The 16,232-nt window shown below is 47.0% G+C and overlaps 1 protein-coding gene across 11 annotated transcripts in view; it reads right to left on the minus strand.

Moving 5' to 3' along the window:
* The window catches only part of ARVCF (ARVCF delta catenin family member), a 601,392-nt gene that overhangs the window by 502,201 nt on the left and 82,959 nt on the right, over nucleotides 1-16,232 (minus strand). The gene's annotated exons all lie outside the window — the stretch shown is intronic.

Consider the following 16,232-nt stretch of genomic DNA (forward strand, 5'->3'; position numbering starts at 1 on the left):
GCGGTTCATCCATTTGTTCCCCAAGAGGTTTGGATGCCTCCTGAGATATCATCGCTATACTCAGCACAAAGACCCTCAGCAGGTTTTGTTGATGTCGGGATGCCATGCCAGACGCCATTTTGAAGCAAGATGGTGGCTGAAACATCACTTGGGTGAGACTTGGTTCATTTTTTGGTAGACGTTTGGCCACCTCTCAACAGAACATCACCAAACTCAGCATGACAGTTCCCAATATTTTGAACTGATGATGGTACAAAATGTGACTTTGGCATGACTTTGTCTCATTTTTGCTTTGTTTTGATTATTGCAAATCAAAGGAAGTCTGCATCAGTCTACCTAGTAAGTTCATGATTGCGGTCAGTTTTGAGTCTGAGATTTCCTTGTTCACATTCTTAGCCTGGACACTTCAGTACCTTAATTACTTCCACAATCAATACAATTAAAATCTCCTTCATCCAGTTTTTTTGGAGCAGGAGAGTCGCTTTTTAACAGTATAGTCTCTTCATTCTTCTTTTTTTTAATTTTAAAGAAAAATCAGAAGATCAGATGTAGGAAATGTTTGGCCCTCTCTGTATTGCTGAACTACAACTCCCATAAGCCTCAGCGAGCATGGCCAATGGCTAGGAATGAAGGGGGTTGTAGTTCAGCAAAGTCTAGAGCAGCCTTTCTCAACCTGTGGGTCCCCAGATGTTGTTGAACTACAACTCCCTTCACCCCTAGCTAGCAAGGCCAGAGCTCAGGGATGATGGGAGTTGTAGTCCAACCACATCTGGGGACCCACAGGTTGAGAACCGCTGGGCTAGAGGGTCAAAGGTTCCACACTGATAACTTCCATGAAAGTACTTTTGTGACACCAAAGCAGGCTTTTCTTATAATCCAGAGAATCTGGTATTTCACTTTTAAAAAATAAGCATGCTCTTGTCCCCAAGGGATGCAAAAAAAAGTATCTGAAAATGTACCAGGAAATGTCCTCAGGGACTGGAAGCAAGATTTAGAAACATGATCTTCACAATGACTAAACTGCATTATATTTTATTTTTTGCAGAGCTGCAGAGCTAAACAGCAAGGGGTTTGGGGTGGAGGAATGTGACATGCAAGGAAGTTACAACGTGATAGGAGACCACAGTGCCACACTCTTAAAATGGACAAAAAGGGTACTGCAGTTTATCTGCCCAGTCTGGCTAGGTTTGTTAAAGAAAAGACTGGTGGCCTGGCTGACTCTGTGCAACTGCTACTCCAGGTTTGATTCGTCTATCTGAGCAGCTCTTCCTTAGAATGCAAAAGGCAGATATTGGCATCCTGGCCAATAAAAATTCCAAAATCCAGAGTACAAAAATTCCAAAATCCAGAGTACATACAATACCTTTATAATGACCAAACATAAATTGTCACAAAATAGCAAGCAAGCTTTTGGGTTCTCTGAAGTTCTTTTTTATTACACTGGATGTTAATTAAGGGGGAGAAAGAAGAAAAGTTGGCTTGGTCTCCATTTTTGGATTGAGAACAGTGTCAGGCCAGGTATTTGGAGACCGAAGTTCAAACCCCTGCTCACTGAGTGACCTTGGGTCACCAATCATCTCTAGCCAAACCTACCTCACAGGGTTGTTGTGAGGGATAAACGGAAACAGGCAGAACCATGTACACCACACTGGATAAAAAGTAGGATAGAAATGTAATGATAAATAAAAATAAATATTGCCTGGCTTTAACACCAAGCTGGATTTTTCAAATTCCATTTTCTCCTCCTGCATTGCTTAAGCATCCAATCTGATGAAGAGCTCTGGAAAACTCAAGAACTTGGTCACTATTTTGTGACTTTTTGGTTGGTCCTGATAAAGGTATTGTGCTACTGCGGATTTTAGTATCATTCTTGGGAGACGCTGATGAATGGACTCGCCTTGCCCCTCTCCCCTTCCTTGCTTTGCCTAGAACTTGATCACCGACCCATCTTGGACCATGCCATCGGCTTCCAGCCTGAAATCAGCCCCAAGAGCTCACTGGAAGGACAGATCCTGAAGCAGAGGCTACAATACTTTGGCCACCTCATGGGAAGAGAAGACTCCCTGGAAAAGACCCTGATGTTGGGAAAGATGGAGGGCACAAGGAGAAGGGGACGACGGAGGATGAGATGGTTGGACAGTGTTCTCAAAGTTTGACCAAACTGCGGGAGGCAGTGAAAGACAGGAGTGCCTGGCGTGCTCTGGTCCATGGGGTCACAAAGAGTCGGAGACAACCAAATGACTAAACAACAACAACAATCCCATCTCAAGAGCCTGACTACTTGCCCATCCTCAACCACACTGATTGCCTCAGACCTCACCAGGTTTTGGTCAAATTCCTACATCAATACACACAGCTGCTTTAAAGAAAACACAGAGACATTGATCGGGTCATGCATATCCAACAGGTGTAGCTACACATGCTAGTTTGATTGAGGGCTCCTCCAGATGTCCTGTTTTACTGATCTTTCATCCCAATGTGCTTGCACAAAGCTTACACTGTAGTTGGACAATGTTCGGACTTCACTGAGAAGTTCGGACTTCTGATTTATTGAATGATGGGGCGGTCCTGCAACAGCAAGCATACAAACTGCATTCATCCTATGGTTCTATGTAATCCATCGGGAGTTTATACCCCCTTCCATTAATCATCCATTCACCCCACACATTTCAATGTATTTCCCCATCATTTCCAAACTGTATAAAGTCTGGGACTTGTTTGCTGCTTTTTGAAAAGTGGATTTGTTGCACTGTGGTGACAGAGTGCTTTAAACCCACTGTATTTATTCACTAAGAGAAGAGGGTGTCGCTGTGGTCTAAACCACTGAGCATCTTGGGCTTGCCGATCAGAAGGTCAGCGGTTCGAATCCCTGCAACGGGGTGAGCTCCCATTGCTCTGTCCCAGCTTCTGCCAACCTGGCAGTTCGAAAGCACGCCAGTGCAAGTAGATAAATAGGTACTACTGTGGCGGGAAGGTAAACAGTGTTTTCATGTGCTCTGGTTTCCGTTATGATGTCCCGTTGCGCCAGAAGCGGTTTGGTTATGCTGGCCACATGACGCAGAAAGCTGTCTGTGGACAAACGCCGGCTCCCTCGGCCTGAAAAGCGAGATGAGCCCCTCAAGCCCGTGGTTGCCTTTGCCTGAACTTAACCATCCAGGGGCCCTTTATCTTTTAACCTACAGTGGTGCCTCAGGTTAAGAACTGAACTCGTCCTGGAGGTACGGTCTTAACCTGAAACTGTTCTTAACCTGAGGTACCACTTTAGCTAATGGAGCCTCCCACTGCAGCCGCTGCGTGATTTCTGTTCTCATCCTGAAGCAAAGTTCTTAACCTGAGGTACTATTCCTGGATTAGCGGAGTCTGTAACCTGAAGCGTCTGTAACCTGAAGCGTATGTAACACGAGGTACCACTGTATTTACCTATTTGTTTACTGAATTAATATCACTCCTTTCCTCTCAAAGGAGCCCAGGGTGGTAAGCAGACCCACAACTTAAAAATAAAATAATGCCTGTTTAAAACATTTACAGTTTTAAAGCAGTTTTAAACTGTAAAGCAGTTACAATTTAAAAGTTTTCAAAAACCAGTTACAGCTAAAATCATTATTCTGTCCAACGCTCTCGGGAGCAGTATATTCTTCAGCTACCAAATGCCTGGGTAAATAGGATTTTCCACTCCAATTCCTCCTGAAAGGTAATAGTGATGGAGACAGGTGCACTTCACTAGGGAGGACATTCCACAACTGGGGAGCCACCACGGAAAAGGCCCCGTCACAAGTTGGCAGCCCCAAGCAGCCCCAAACCCAATGGCACAAATCTAACGTTCTGGTATGCACTCTGGTATACACAAGAGAATGAGGTTGCTTCCAGATCTATGGCATGCCACTAGAAATGGATTAATCCCTATGTTGTCATGGCACATTCTGCCCTCACAACAGCCTAACACAGCAGCTCCTTTTGGAATTTGCAAAATGCATGCAACACGTCCACCAGCCAGTGTTCTGCATCCAGCAAGTCTGGAGAGAAAAAAACATGCGGGTTCAGTTAATGACTTGTAACTAACAAATGCAAATCAGGAGCAGCCCTCTGGGGTCTGTGATCTATTCCTGCTCTGGGCGCTGAGCAAATTGCTCAACCCCAAGACAGAGGATCCTAAATTGTGTGCGGCTCCACCTTAACGAGGAAGCCCATATTATTCAGTCCTCCTTCCTAGAAAGCAAAGTGCAGCTTAAAATAAAGAAGAAGATGCAAGCAACATTTTTTTTATTTCTAAAAAGCCCAGAAGGAATTTTAAAATGCATCGTGCCTTGGGCTCTCTTTCAGAGCTCAGAGTTCAGGAAAGTGTTTTTTTCTTTTGTAAGCAGCGCTGACCATTATGATAAGATCAAAGCATTCTTGCTACCATCTGGGAGTTAGCAAAATAAAAGGGGTGGGAGAGAAGGCTCCAGTCAAGGGGGGGAAGGGGCTCATATTTAGAATTCCTTCCATTCTGTCGGACCAGTCTGTGGGCTTTCAGAAGCATCGCACAGGCTCTGGAAGGCAGTTCAAAACCGAGATTCCCAAAGGGATTAAACCAAATGGGGGGGGGGGGGAGAGCCAGCCAAGCCGAGACTGGAGCTCCACGTACCAAGCATTCTCTTCTATAATTCATGAGGCATGAAATTGCCTCAATATATTATTTGGCTTCGGACCAAAACAACCCTCATTTACCAGTTCAAGAGCAAAACAAATCTATGTATACAAAAAACGACATGCCTAATGTGTTCGTTTCATGGATTTTAGGATTAAAAATGCTTGTTTACCTTTTCTTTCTCTCTCCACCCCCTCTTTTATTTTATTTTTTTATCTGTTGCTGCAAATTACTGTGTAGCATTCTTACACAACGTGAACAGTTTCAGAGAGGGCCTTATTTCCCGCCCTCCCCCCTTAAGTGCTAAAGTAATGTTTGATGCTCAGAGCTATGGCAACAATGAGATGTGAGATCAGACTGCTTCACCGTCTTGCCCAATATTATCTCCTGCGGTTGGTGATAGCATCCCATTACACTCACGACCTGCCTGGATGATTCCCAGGAGGATCTGGTTGGTAGCAGTGAGAATGGAATGCCGGACCAGAAGGACCTTTCGTTCTGATAAAGTATGTGTTCTTCTGCAGACTCTCAAGCCATGTTCACGCCATACATTTAGAGCACCGTTTCGCTTTTTAAAACCCACAATCCGGTTGTTGTTGTTGTTGTTTAGTCGTTTAGTTGTGTCCGACTCTTCGTGATCCCCTGGACCAGAGCATGCTAGGCACTCCTGTCTTCCACTGCCCCCCGCAGTTTGGTCAAACTCATGTTAGTAGCTTCAAGAACAGTGTCCAACCATCTCGTCCTCTGTCATCCCCTTCTCCTTGTGCCCTCCATCTTTCCCAGCATCAGGGTCTTTTCCAGGGAGTCCTCTCTTCTCATGAGGTGGCCAAAGTATTGGAGCCTCAGCTTCAGGCTCTGTCCTTCCAGTGAGCACTCAGGGCTGATTTCCTTCAGAATGGAGAGGTTTGTTCGGTGATCAGCCTTCTTTATGGTCCAGCTCTCACTTCCATACATCACTACTGGGAAAACCATAGCTTTAACTATACGGACCTTTGTTGGCAAGGTGATGTCTCTGCTTTTTAAAGCACAATCAGGTAGCCAACAACAAACTATGGCTTCAAGGTTGCCTTGCAGCCATGGCTAGTTGGGGAGAAACAAACCATAACCCCTGGTTTGGATTCAGTGCAGTGGCAAGGAAGGAGGAAAAGCTGGAGCAGGTGTCAACCAGCTCTTTGTGACTGGCAAACCAGAAAGCCTGACATAACGTAATATGAGAAGGTGACCAGTTGGACTACCCAGCCAAATTTTCAGCTGTCATTGGCAGCAACTCTCCAGGGTCTCTTGAGAACATTCTTTTAAAAACCCTACTGGATCAGTCATTGTCAGGGCCAGATTTAGGTTTGACGAGGCCCTAAGCTTCTGAAGGCAATGGGGCCCTTTATATGTCCAGCTGTCCTTTGTCAACAACAAATGGTCACTTTTTTGTGCTGAATATATGCTATAGCCAGTGTTATAAGAGCTATAAGAGCGTCATGGTATAAGATTGATAGACTCGTAATCTGGTGAACCGGGTTCGTATCTCCGCTCCTCCACATGCAGCTGCTGGGTGACCTTGGGCCAGTCACACTTCTCTGAAGTCTCTCAGACCCACTCACCTCACAGAGTGTTTGTTGTGGGGGAGGAAGGGAAAGGAGAGTGCTAGCCTCTTTGAGACTCCTTCGGGTAGTGATAAAGCAGGATACCAAATCTTCTTCTTCTTCTATATGGTGATTTATGGACCTAATAGGTATCTAAAGCCGTTTGTACATGTTACCATGCAACCAGTCCATGCAGAATGTAAGGCACCATATATATAGAAATGCTCTCTAATATTTTAGAGAGCAGGCTAGCAGGTGGGGCCCATTACTTACATCGTAGGAGCCTACACAACACAAAACGCTGTTGCTGTATGTAGGTTTGATTTGATTTGTTTTTTTATTTTATATTTTGGAAATGTACATTTCCTTTGAATTTTTTTTTGGGGGGGGGGCAAGAGAGTGGGGCCCTAAGCTATAGCTTGTTTAGCTTATACGTAAATCTGGCACTGGGCATTGTCTACACTGACTGGCCGTGGTGTACCACAAGTTCAGACAGGGGCGTATTTGTTCAGACAGTCTGTCGTATTGTGCTACTGCGCTACTGGAGATATTGGACCTGGGACCTTCCACAAGTAAAGTAGATGCTCTCCCACCGAGTTACTGCCCTTACTCTAAAGCAGGGTTTCCCAACCTTGGGTCCCCAGCTGCTTTTGGACTACAGTTCCCATCATCCCTGACCGCTGGTCTTGCTAGCTAGGGATGATGGGAGTTGTAGTCCAAAAACTGCTGGAGACCCAAGGTTGGGAAACCCTGTGTGCTGATCCCGTGGGATAACCGTGAGGTGAGGTCCGAGTCCAGTCCGAGGTTGAGGGTGCAGTAGGGAGGCAGTTCATCAAAGCTGAAGCTGGGTCCAAGGCAGGGAGTCGGGTGAGGTCAGGAGCTATGGCAGAGAGGCAGGACAGGATGCAGGCAGGAACAGGCTAGCAACAACGTTGCTCCCGCAACCTGGGACTGGGGCTGGCTGGCTTTTATCTGCATAGGGCGGCCCCGGTCCACAGGTGCCTCGCCTCTCCTGGCCTGGAGTTGAGCACTCCTCCTGCAGGAACTTAGTTCCTTCTGCCTCTCTGCCCTGAGCCTCTGCAGCTCAGGAGAGGCTGAAGGGTTACCAAACCTCAGCTTCCTCTGATGGGGCTTAGAGTGGAGCACCTGCAAGCAATGGGTCCTCCATCACCTCAGGAGCCAGAGAAGACTCAGGTGGTGCCTGCACCTGAGGATGCAGCACAGGTGAGGACCCTTCAGGCTCAGGCCCCAGCCCTGGCTCAGCTGGTTCTGGAGGCGGGGACTCCTGTGCAGGCTGGGATTCCTCTGGTTGAGCCTCTGAGTCCGAATCCCAGGCCATCACACCCTGCTCTAAAGCATCTCAAGCAAGGCTTTCCCCATCACTTGCTCCTTGGAGCTGGACACGTTCTGCAAGCAAAGCGAGGAAACACAGTCCTGCCCCCTTGATGTTGCCAATATGGAACTCGTGTACTCTCCCGTTAGCTTTAGGTATTTATAATCAGGGCCTGAAGACGGAGCTGCCAGCCGTGGTCATCGGGGCCGTCACTCAGAGCTATCCTTCAGAAACAGACATCGACAGATGTACAGGAGACTCTTATCAACCTAAGCAGGAAGGGACTTTAGCTCCCAAACAGCAGATGGGAAGAATAAGGGAGCCGGTGGGCAGTTAACGCAGCAGAAACAGCAGCGCCAAGCTACATCATACAGAAGTCTGTACTTAAATGCCTTTGTTGTTGTGAACTGTAAAGGACGGACTGAATGGTGGGGAAGGGCAGCTAAAGAGAATTGGGGTATGTGTGGAAAGAGTACGTTTGGAGCTTTTTCAGCTTACAAAAGTGGGAACTGAGGGGAGGGGATGGTGGAGGCATATAAAATTATGCACCATATGGAAAAAGCAGATAGGGCAATCACACTCTCCCCATTTCTGATCCCCAGCATAATGATGATAATGATGATGATGATGGTGATGATGATGATAGAAGATTATTTATACCCAGCCACTCTGGGAGGCTTCCAAAAAAATATTAAAATACTGTAATACCTCTCCGACATTAGAGGCGCAGCCATTGTTACTAGTAGCCATGGATAGCCTTGTCCTCCATAAGGGTTTTCTCTGTTAGAATTCCTGATCCATGACTGCAGTCATGGGATTGTTGTCTTTCACATGACGGTATGTGTTTTGACTCCACAGAGTGGGAAGTGACGGAGACAGGAAGTTTGTGTTACTGTGTTCCGTGAAGTGGGACTATTGTCCCTTGTTCTTTCTCCTTGCTGTCTGATGCTAGAGAGAGAGGGAGCCATGTTGCAGTTCTCTGTGTTTGTTTATATGTAAATAAGGTAGATTAGCCAAAATGCTGAGTTGCTGAGGTCTGTCACGTGAAAGGTGCGCGAACTCTGCGGATCCCTAAGTGTGCCAGTGTCGGTTGGCATCGGTCTCTGTGATGTTCAGGCTGAAGAAAGCTTTTGAAGCTCCCGAACAAAAGACCAGGAGGGATAGAACATGCCAGTCGGGCATGTGTCTCTTCCAGAGTCCTACTTGAGTGTAGGCTGAACTCCTGACATTCTCATCCTCACTTAGGTTGGTGGCCAATGCTACATTTTGTGGGACCAAACGAACAACAGGCTGCGTGATGCTCTCTTTCCTCTGTCCGTCCTGATTCAGCTTCACTGGGTTCAAGTATTGTGTGTGAGAGAGAAAAGCTTCTTTTGTTGGACAGGAATGGATGGGTGCGTTTTATTCAAAGAATCATAAAACTGTAGAGTCAGAAGGGACCCCGAGGGTCATCTAGTCCAACACACACACACCCAGCAATACAGGAATCTCAAGTAAAGAAGCATCCATGACAGATGATGATCCAAGCAGGGTTAGAAACTCACATATACAAGCTAGGCATCAAATGACTACTTACCGTATTTTTCCATCTATAAGACGCCCCCATGTATAAGACACCCCCTATTTTGGGGGACTCTGATTTAAGAAAATGGGGGAAGATCTATTCGTGTATAAGATGCCCCCAAATTTTGGACATTATTTTTTAGGGGGGAAACCTAATCTTACACATGGAAAAATACGGTAAACCAGGGTTTACAGTTGCCAAAATAGAATGCCTAGTGGCCATTTCAATACAACTCTTTGGTTCCTGAAATTTGTTCCGATTGTGCAGATAAAATATAATGGATAGAATTCCACAGGATGTGTTGCCAATGCTGAAAACAGTCAAGATCCAAGGATCCCCATGCATGTACCTCCAGATGGTGGAGACATCAGGCACCTTCCTGGCACCCGGGCATCTTCATTTTGTCACAAGTGGCTGATAAAGGTAAAGGTACCCCTGCCCATCAGGGCCAGTCGTGACCGACTCTAGGGTTGTGCGCTCATCTCGTTCAAGAGGCCGGGAGCCGGCGCCTTCTGAAGACACTTCCGGGTCACGTGGCCAGCGTGACAAAGCTGCAACTGGTGAGCCAGCACCAGTGCCGCACACAGAAACGGTGTTTAACTTCCCGCTATAAAGCAGTACCTATTTATCTACTTGCACTTGAGGGTGCTTTCGAACTGCTAGGTGGGTAGGAGCTGGGACCAAATGACGGGAGCTCACCCCGCCGTGGGGATTCGAACCGCCGACCTTACGATCAGCAAATCCTAGGCACTGAGGTTTTACCCACAGCGCCACCAGCGGCTGATAGCCAGGTGCAAAATGTGCCTGGTGCCTGGTGAATTTCAAACACTGCATCCAATCTCTGCTTAAAAACCTCCAGCGAAGCAAGTTCATAACCTGCTGAGGTAGTCCATGATTGAATTTGTGTCAGGCTGCTCCTCCCAAAGGAGCCCGGGGTGTCAAACACACAAACGATAAAACACAGACACGGACTGGGAACAATCTCTGCTTAAAAAGCTTGCTGGAGGAGGAGGAGATTGTCACCAGGTGTCAAAAAGACAACAGATGGCACCTGGCTAAGATGTAAAGAGAGGGCATTCCAAAGGATGGCTGGGGCCAAGCTAAAGGCTCAATCCCTATACTGTATGGAACAGGCCTCCTGAGAAGATGGTACCTGCAGGAGGCCTTCTCCTGCAGACCCGAGCGATCAATTGGGTATATGAGGGATGAGACACTATCCGTTCTCATGATTTGTCGGTGTCAGGGAACTGCCATCGGCTCAAGGGCGAGGGGGGGAAAGCCGGATGGATTACAGAGAGCCCCCAAAGATCGTGGGAAGCAGCTCCTCCTCAGCGGAGGAGAGTAGCCACACCTCTAGTGGGGAGGAGATGCAGGGGGTGGAGGAGGTGAGGCGGTGCCAGGACACCTTGCCGGAGCAAAACGGGGAGGAGAGAGGTTCTCCGTTACCCACGCCTTCCTTGAGCAGTAGGCTTCTGTGCAGAGAGGGGAGGCGCAGACTGGGCGTCCAGAAACTACTCTGCTGGGGAAGGTTTAAGGACCGCCCACTCTCAGATTCTGCCAGTGAATGAGCAAGACACGGAATAGAGGCGTGCTGCATTCCAAAGGTTTTTTATCACTGATAAGAAAGCTTTAAAACAGACTATTGAAGCATATCCAGTGGCATAGTGTGGGGGTGCAGGGGGGGCCAACTACAACATCTAGGGGGGGCGCGCTCGCACTCGCAGCTCTCTGCCCCTACCTGGCTCACTCTCTCTCTCTCTCACTGCAGTGCTGGCGAATCCGATCCGAGCCGCCGGGTCGCCGCCCACTGTGGAGGGGGTGGGTGCCAGGCATGCGGTGCGGAGAGAGAGCGAGGGACTATCGGGGGAGGGACAGTGCAGCGGCCGCCCAGCGCAGCGCTGAGCGCGGGAGAGAACCACACCAGACCAGACCAGGCAGCAGCAAGAAGAAGCTGGCAGCAGCGGCAGGTTAGGGGTTAGGGGGCGCAAATTACTTGCCTTGCCCCGGGTGCTGACAACCCACGCTACGCCACTGAGCATATCGCCTGATTGCTCTTGAGGAACCAACCTATACCTCTTACAGTCGGTTTAGACCCAAAAGCTTCTAAATTAAAAATGGGCAATTCCTGAACACACTGGGCCAGGAAAGCACACCTAACAAGGTTTTGCTTCTCTCCTTCTGGCTTCTTGGCTGTGTGTGCTGTAACTTCACAGGCATGGCTGCAGCGACAGCACTTTTGTGCCTACAATCTTGCATTTCTTTACTTAATAAAATGGTGACTCTGCATTTCCGTAGAAAAATAATCCCGTTCTGCTGATTCCGTTTTGCTGGCAGTAGGCCTCCCAAAACAACCAGGTGTGCTGCATCAGCACACCTGAGATTCATCGGCCACACGGTGACTACGCCAAAAGCCCAGCTCATGAGTTGCTAGGCCTTGTGGACTGCAGCAGCAGGGGACTGTGACCCTCATAGATCAGGGTTTCCCAAACTTGGGTCCCCAAGCTATTTTTGGACTGCAATTCCCATCATCCCTGACCACTGGTCCTGCTAGCTAGGGATCATGGGAGTTGTAGGCCAACAACAGATGGAGACCCAAGTTTGGGAAACGCTGGTCTAGATGCTGCAGGTGGACTACAATTCTATCAGCCCCAATGAGCATGGTCAATGGTCAGGGTTGATGGGAACTGTAGTCCAGCAACATCAGGAGAGGCTCTCCTGTCTGCCACCAACTTTTTTGCAGTGTGAGGGCCACATGCCATTGGTGGATGGGGGTCAGGGGACAAAGTTAATAGCTGCAACTCTGAGCTTTGTATAGTTGGCTACATTCCAGCCATGCAAAAACCAGAGGTTTTGCAAGAGGCGTTATCTCAGTTCAAGGATAGCTTCCGACGAGACTCAAAAGGAGGAGACACAACAGGGCCAATGAAGAGTGTGGCCTGGGCAGTGGGTTGCACCCTAGGAAGGGGTTCTGAGGGCCAGAGGATGATGCCTGGAGGCCAACATTTGGCCCCTCAGCTTGAGGTTCTCCATCCCACTGGAAGCTGCATGTCATAACAGGAACAGAAATACCGTGGTGCCTCGCAAGACGAAATTAATCCGTTCCACGAGTCTCTTCGTCTTGCAGTTTTTTCGTCTTGCGAAGCACGGCTATTAGCGGCTTAGCGGCTATTAACGGCTTAGTGGCTTTAAGAAAAAGGGAAAAAGCTCGCAAGAACTCGCAAGATGTTTCGTCTTGCGAAGCAAGCCCATAGGGAAAATCGTCTAGCGAAGCGACGCAAAAACCGAAAAACCCTTTCGTCTTGCGCGTTTTTCGTTTTGCGAGGCATTCGCCTTGCGGGGCACCACTGTAGGCAACACCTTTCTCTAATCATATACAAAAGCTGTTTAGGATGAGTCCCACCAATAAATTAATCTGTGCTTTTTACAAGCTTTTTACAAGGTTAGGAAGGGTTGTTTTGAATTATAAAAAATATTCAAGTTTCATATCACTTTTCTCCTCTCTCCTTTCTTTTGTGGCATAATATGTTTCTATTTTTAATGCAAGTCACTTCAGTGGCAATGACTAATATGCCCAGGAAATAAAATTATTGCTTTAACAGAGATGGGGTTTTAACCTGGGTGGGTGCTGTTTTATTTAAGGAGTGGGGTTGTTTTAAATTGTTTTTAAATGCTATTTGTTTCTTTGGGTTTTTGTATTTGGATTTGTGGGCTGGGGGTTGTTTAGGGGCTTTTATTGGGGAGTGTATTTTTATTAGTTTTTATACATTAGTATTGTTATTAGTTTTAATTATTTTTATTATGTATTTTGTGCATTTATGTTGCAACTTTGTGTTGTGAACCATGTTGTGAACCGCCCTCAAACCCCCCCCCCAAAAAAATTGTTGTTGTTTGCTGTATAGCTTAGAGCAGGGGTAGGCAAACTAAGGCCCGGGGGCCAGATGCGACCCAGTCCCCTTCAGCCCACGGACTGAAACATGCAAATCAGCGTGTTTTTACATGAGTAGAATGTGTCCTTTTATTTCAAACGCATCTCTGGGTTATTTGTGGGGCCTGACTGGTGTTTTTACATGAGTAGAATGAGTGCTTTTATTTAAAACACATCTCTGGGTTATTTGTGGGGCCTGACTGGTGTTTTTACATGAGTAGAATGTGTGCTTTTATTTAAAACACATCTCTGGGTTATTTGTGGGGCATAGGAATTTGTTCATATATTTTTTTCAAAATATAGTCTGCCCCCCCCACAAGGTCTGAGGGACAGTGGACCAGCCCCCTGCTGAAAAAGTTTGCTGACCCCTAGCTTAGAGGAGCCTCTTACGAATCATCAAAAAGGAAGGAATTCATCATCAACAAAAAAGGGGTCAAAAGATTACCCAGATTTGCATATGCCAATTTGTATACACCAGCGATGTCCCACCGGTCGACTGCGATTGACAGGTAGTTAGTTCCCCAGGTAACTGCGGCCGATTGCGGGATCCTAATCGGCACCCTAAAAAAAAGCTCAGCAACTTTGGCCTTTCCCCTCCAAAAAAAGCTCAGCAACCTTTGCCTACCCCTCCCCACAAAAAAAGCTCAACTACTGTGGGCAATCCTCTCCTTCCACCCCACCCCCATGCACGCTCCTCCTCCCTCCAATGACAATGGATAGATCACTGCCAGTTTTTTTTATACTGGGAGTAGATCACAGTGTCTTGGGAGTTGGACGTGCCTAGTATACCAGTTCGGTAGCAACTGCTAGAACTTAAATTGAAATCAAGTGTGTCGTGCCACAGTGGGGAACAGAGCACCTGTGCACCTCCTCACCTGGTGCTAATGGTTGATGGGCAATTTCAGTGCCCCTCGTCTCCCTTTTCCGTGGTTCTTCATCTTTAAAATGGATTTGGACCAGACAGTCCCTCTGTCAATCTGACATCCCTTCAGATAAAAGGTCCCCTGTTTGACTGTCAGCAAAACAGGATGCAAAACCACCCTACCTAAACCTCTGTAGCAGCAGAGGAAACACAATGAGGACCTCCTTTTATATATTATTATCAGTGCTTCTTTTTGTGTCAGCTTTCGCTAGTACAGAGGAACATCACATTGTTTTCCGTTGCCCATGGCATCCATTGTGTGCTGGCACCCACGGCACTTTTAGCAAGATAGAAGTACTGGCACCTCATTTTTAAATTCCCCCTCTCAAAAAGCACTTACAGGTAACTTGCAGCTTACATGAGGGTTTGGTTCCAGGGGCGCACAGGTAAGCGCAAACATGCATAAAGCCAGCAACCACAGCATTCCACTGATGTCAGGGGGGAACAAATAAATGTAGAATAGCTTTCCTCCACTCTCCGTTTCTTTCTTTATTTTTCCCCACCCACGCAAAGCTGTGATCGCATAAGTAAAACATGTGGGAATGTTCAGGGAGGCAGGAGAGGATATATTGTTTATTACAGTGGTACCACTAGTTGCGAACAGGATCCGTTCCGGAGGCCCGTTCGCAACCTGAAAAGAACACAACTTGCGTCTGCGTGCCTGCACACAAGCGGGTCACAATTCACCGCTTCTGCACATGCGCATGATGTCATTTTGCGCGTCTGCGCATGCGCAAGCAGCGAAACCCGGAAGTAACCCTTTCCAGTACTTCCGGGTCACTGCGGGGCGCAACCTGAAAACGTGCAACCTGAAGGTATGGCTGTAATATCCTTCCATGAGGTATGGCTGTAATATCCTTCCTAACTTGCACAAGCAATTTCCTTTACTTAGCAGAGTTTCACGTTCCCCTTTTAAATGCACAGTGGGTAGCTGGTTGCAGGCCTGTGTAAGCCTCTCACTATTAGGTTCCTGGTAAAAGGTAAAGGGATCCCTGACCATTAGATCCAGTCGGGACCGACTCTGGGGTTGCGGCGCTCATCTCTGTTTATACGCCGAGGGAGCCGGCGTACAGCTTCCGGGTCATGTCGCCACCATGACTAAGCCACTTCTGGCAAACCAGAGCAGCACACGGAAACGCCATTTACCTTCCTGCCAGAGCGGTACCTATTTATCTACTTGCACTTTGACATGCTTTCAAACTGCTAGGTTGGCAGGAAAAGGGACCGAGCAACAGGAATTCACCCCGTCACGGGAATTCGAACCACCAACCTTCTGATCGGCAAGTCCTAGGCTCTGTGGTTTAACCCATAGCGCCACCCCCGTCCCTAGGTTCCTGGTAAGTTCCCTTAAATAGGTACTACTCCGGCGGGAAGGTAAACGGCGTTTCCATGCTCTGCTCTGGTTCACCAGAAGTGGCTCAGTCATGCTGGCCACTTGACCCAGAAGTTGTATGCTGGCTCCCTCGGCCATTTTGCATTACTTTCTATGGTAAAGGTTTTGGAACGCTTTGGTTTTGGAATGGATTTCCGGAACAGATTAAATTTGAGAACCAAGGTACCACTGTAAAAAGATTGGGGCTCGCAACACCTTTTTTTGAAACAATAATGTTATTTAAAATGAGTTTACTAACTTCATCTGACAATTAATAAACCTCAACAAGTCAACATAATACGCATTGAAACTTTTTAGTTCAGTCAACAAACACAACGAAACGCAGCTGAACTCGACGCTGTGTAATGGACAGCACATGGATAAGAAAGGGGAGAGGGTGTTTTGGCGAATTTGCCAAAGTCTGTCTCTGCAGTTTGTACTCGACCAAGACGTCAGCAATCAGTGATTCATCATCACTCAACCCGCAACCAATCCTATCCACTGCAGCGCCAGTCAGTCACCCGATGTCATTCTGTTGAGTTAGTTGTGCTTTATACCTGAAGCTAGTAAGTGCCGTGCTGAATTTATTTTTATTACATTTGTTAGTTCATTGATTCATTGTGATCATCCTCTTCTCTATGATCCTGAGTTTGGTAAGTAACGTAAACATTCTGATGCATGCTATTTGTTTGTATTTGTACGTTAAGTCAAAGCTGCAAAATAGCAAAATTAAGTAAAAGAAAATGTATTCCCAAGAAATTCCCATCACACAAAAAAAGGTTTTAAGTGCTTATGCTCACAATGTTAAGTAAATAAACCAGAAAACAACATTTGCAACTGTAAGTATCTTATTTTTCCTTCTTTTAATAATTTCAATGGGGGTGGTGATGAGAATTTTTTTTGCCCCGGGTA

Source organism: Podarcis melisellensis (assembly GCF_964234715.1).
Source record: "Podarcis melisellensis genome assembly, chromosome: 16".
Classification (NCBI taxonomy): Eukaryota; Metazoa; Chordata; class Lepidosauria; order Squamata; family Lacertidae; genus Podarcis; species Podarcis melisellensis.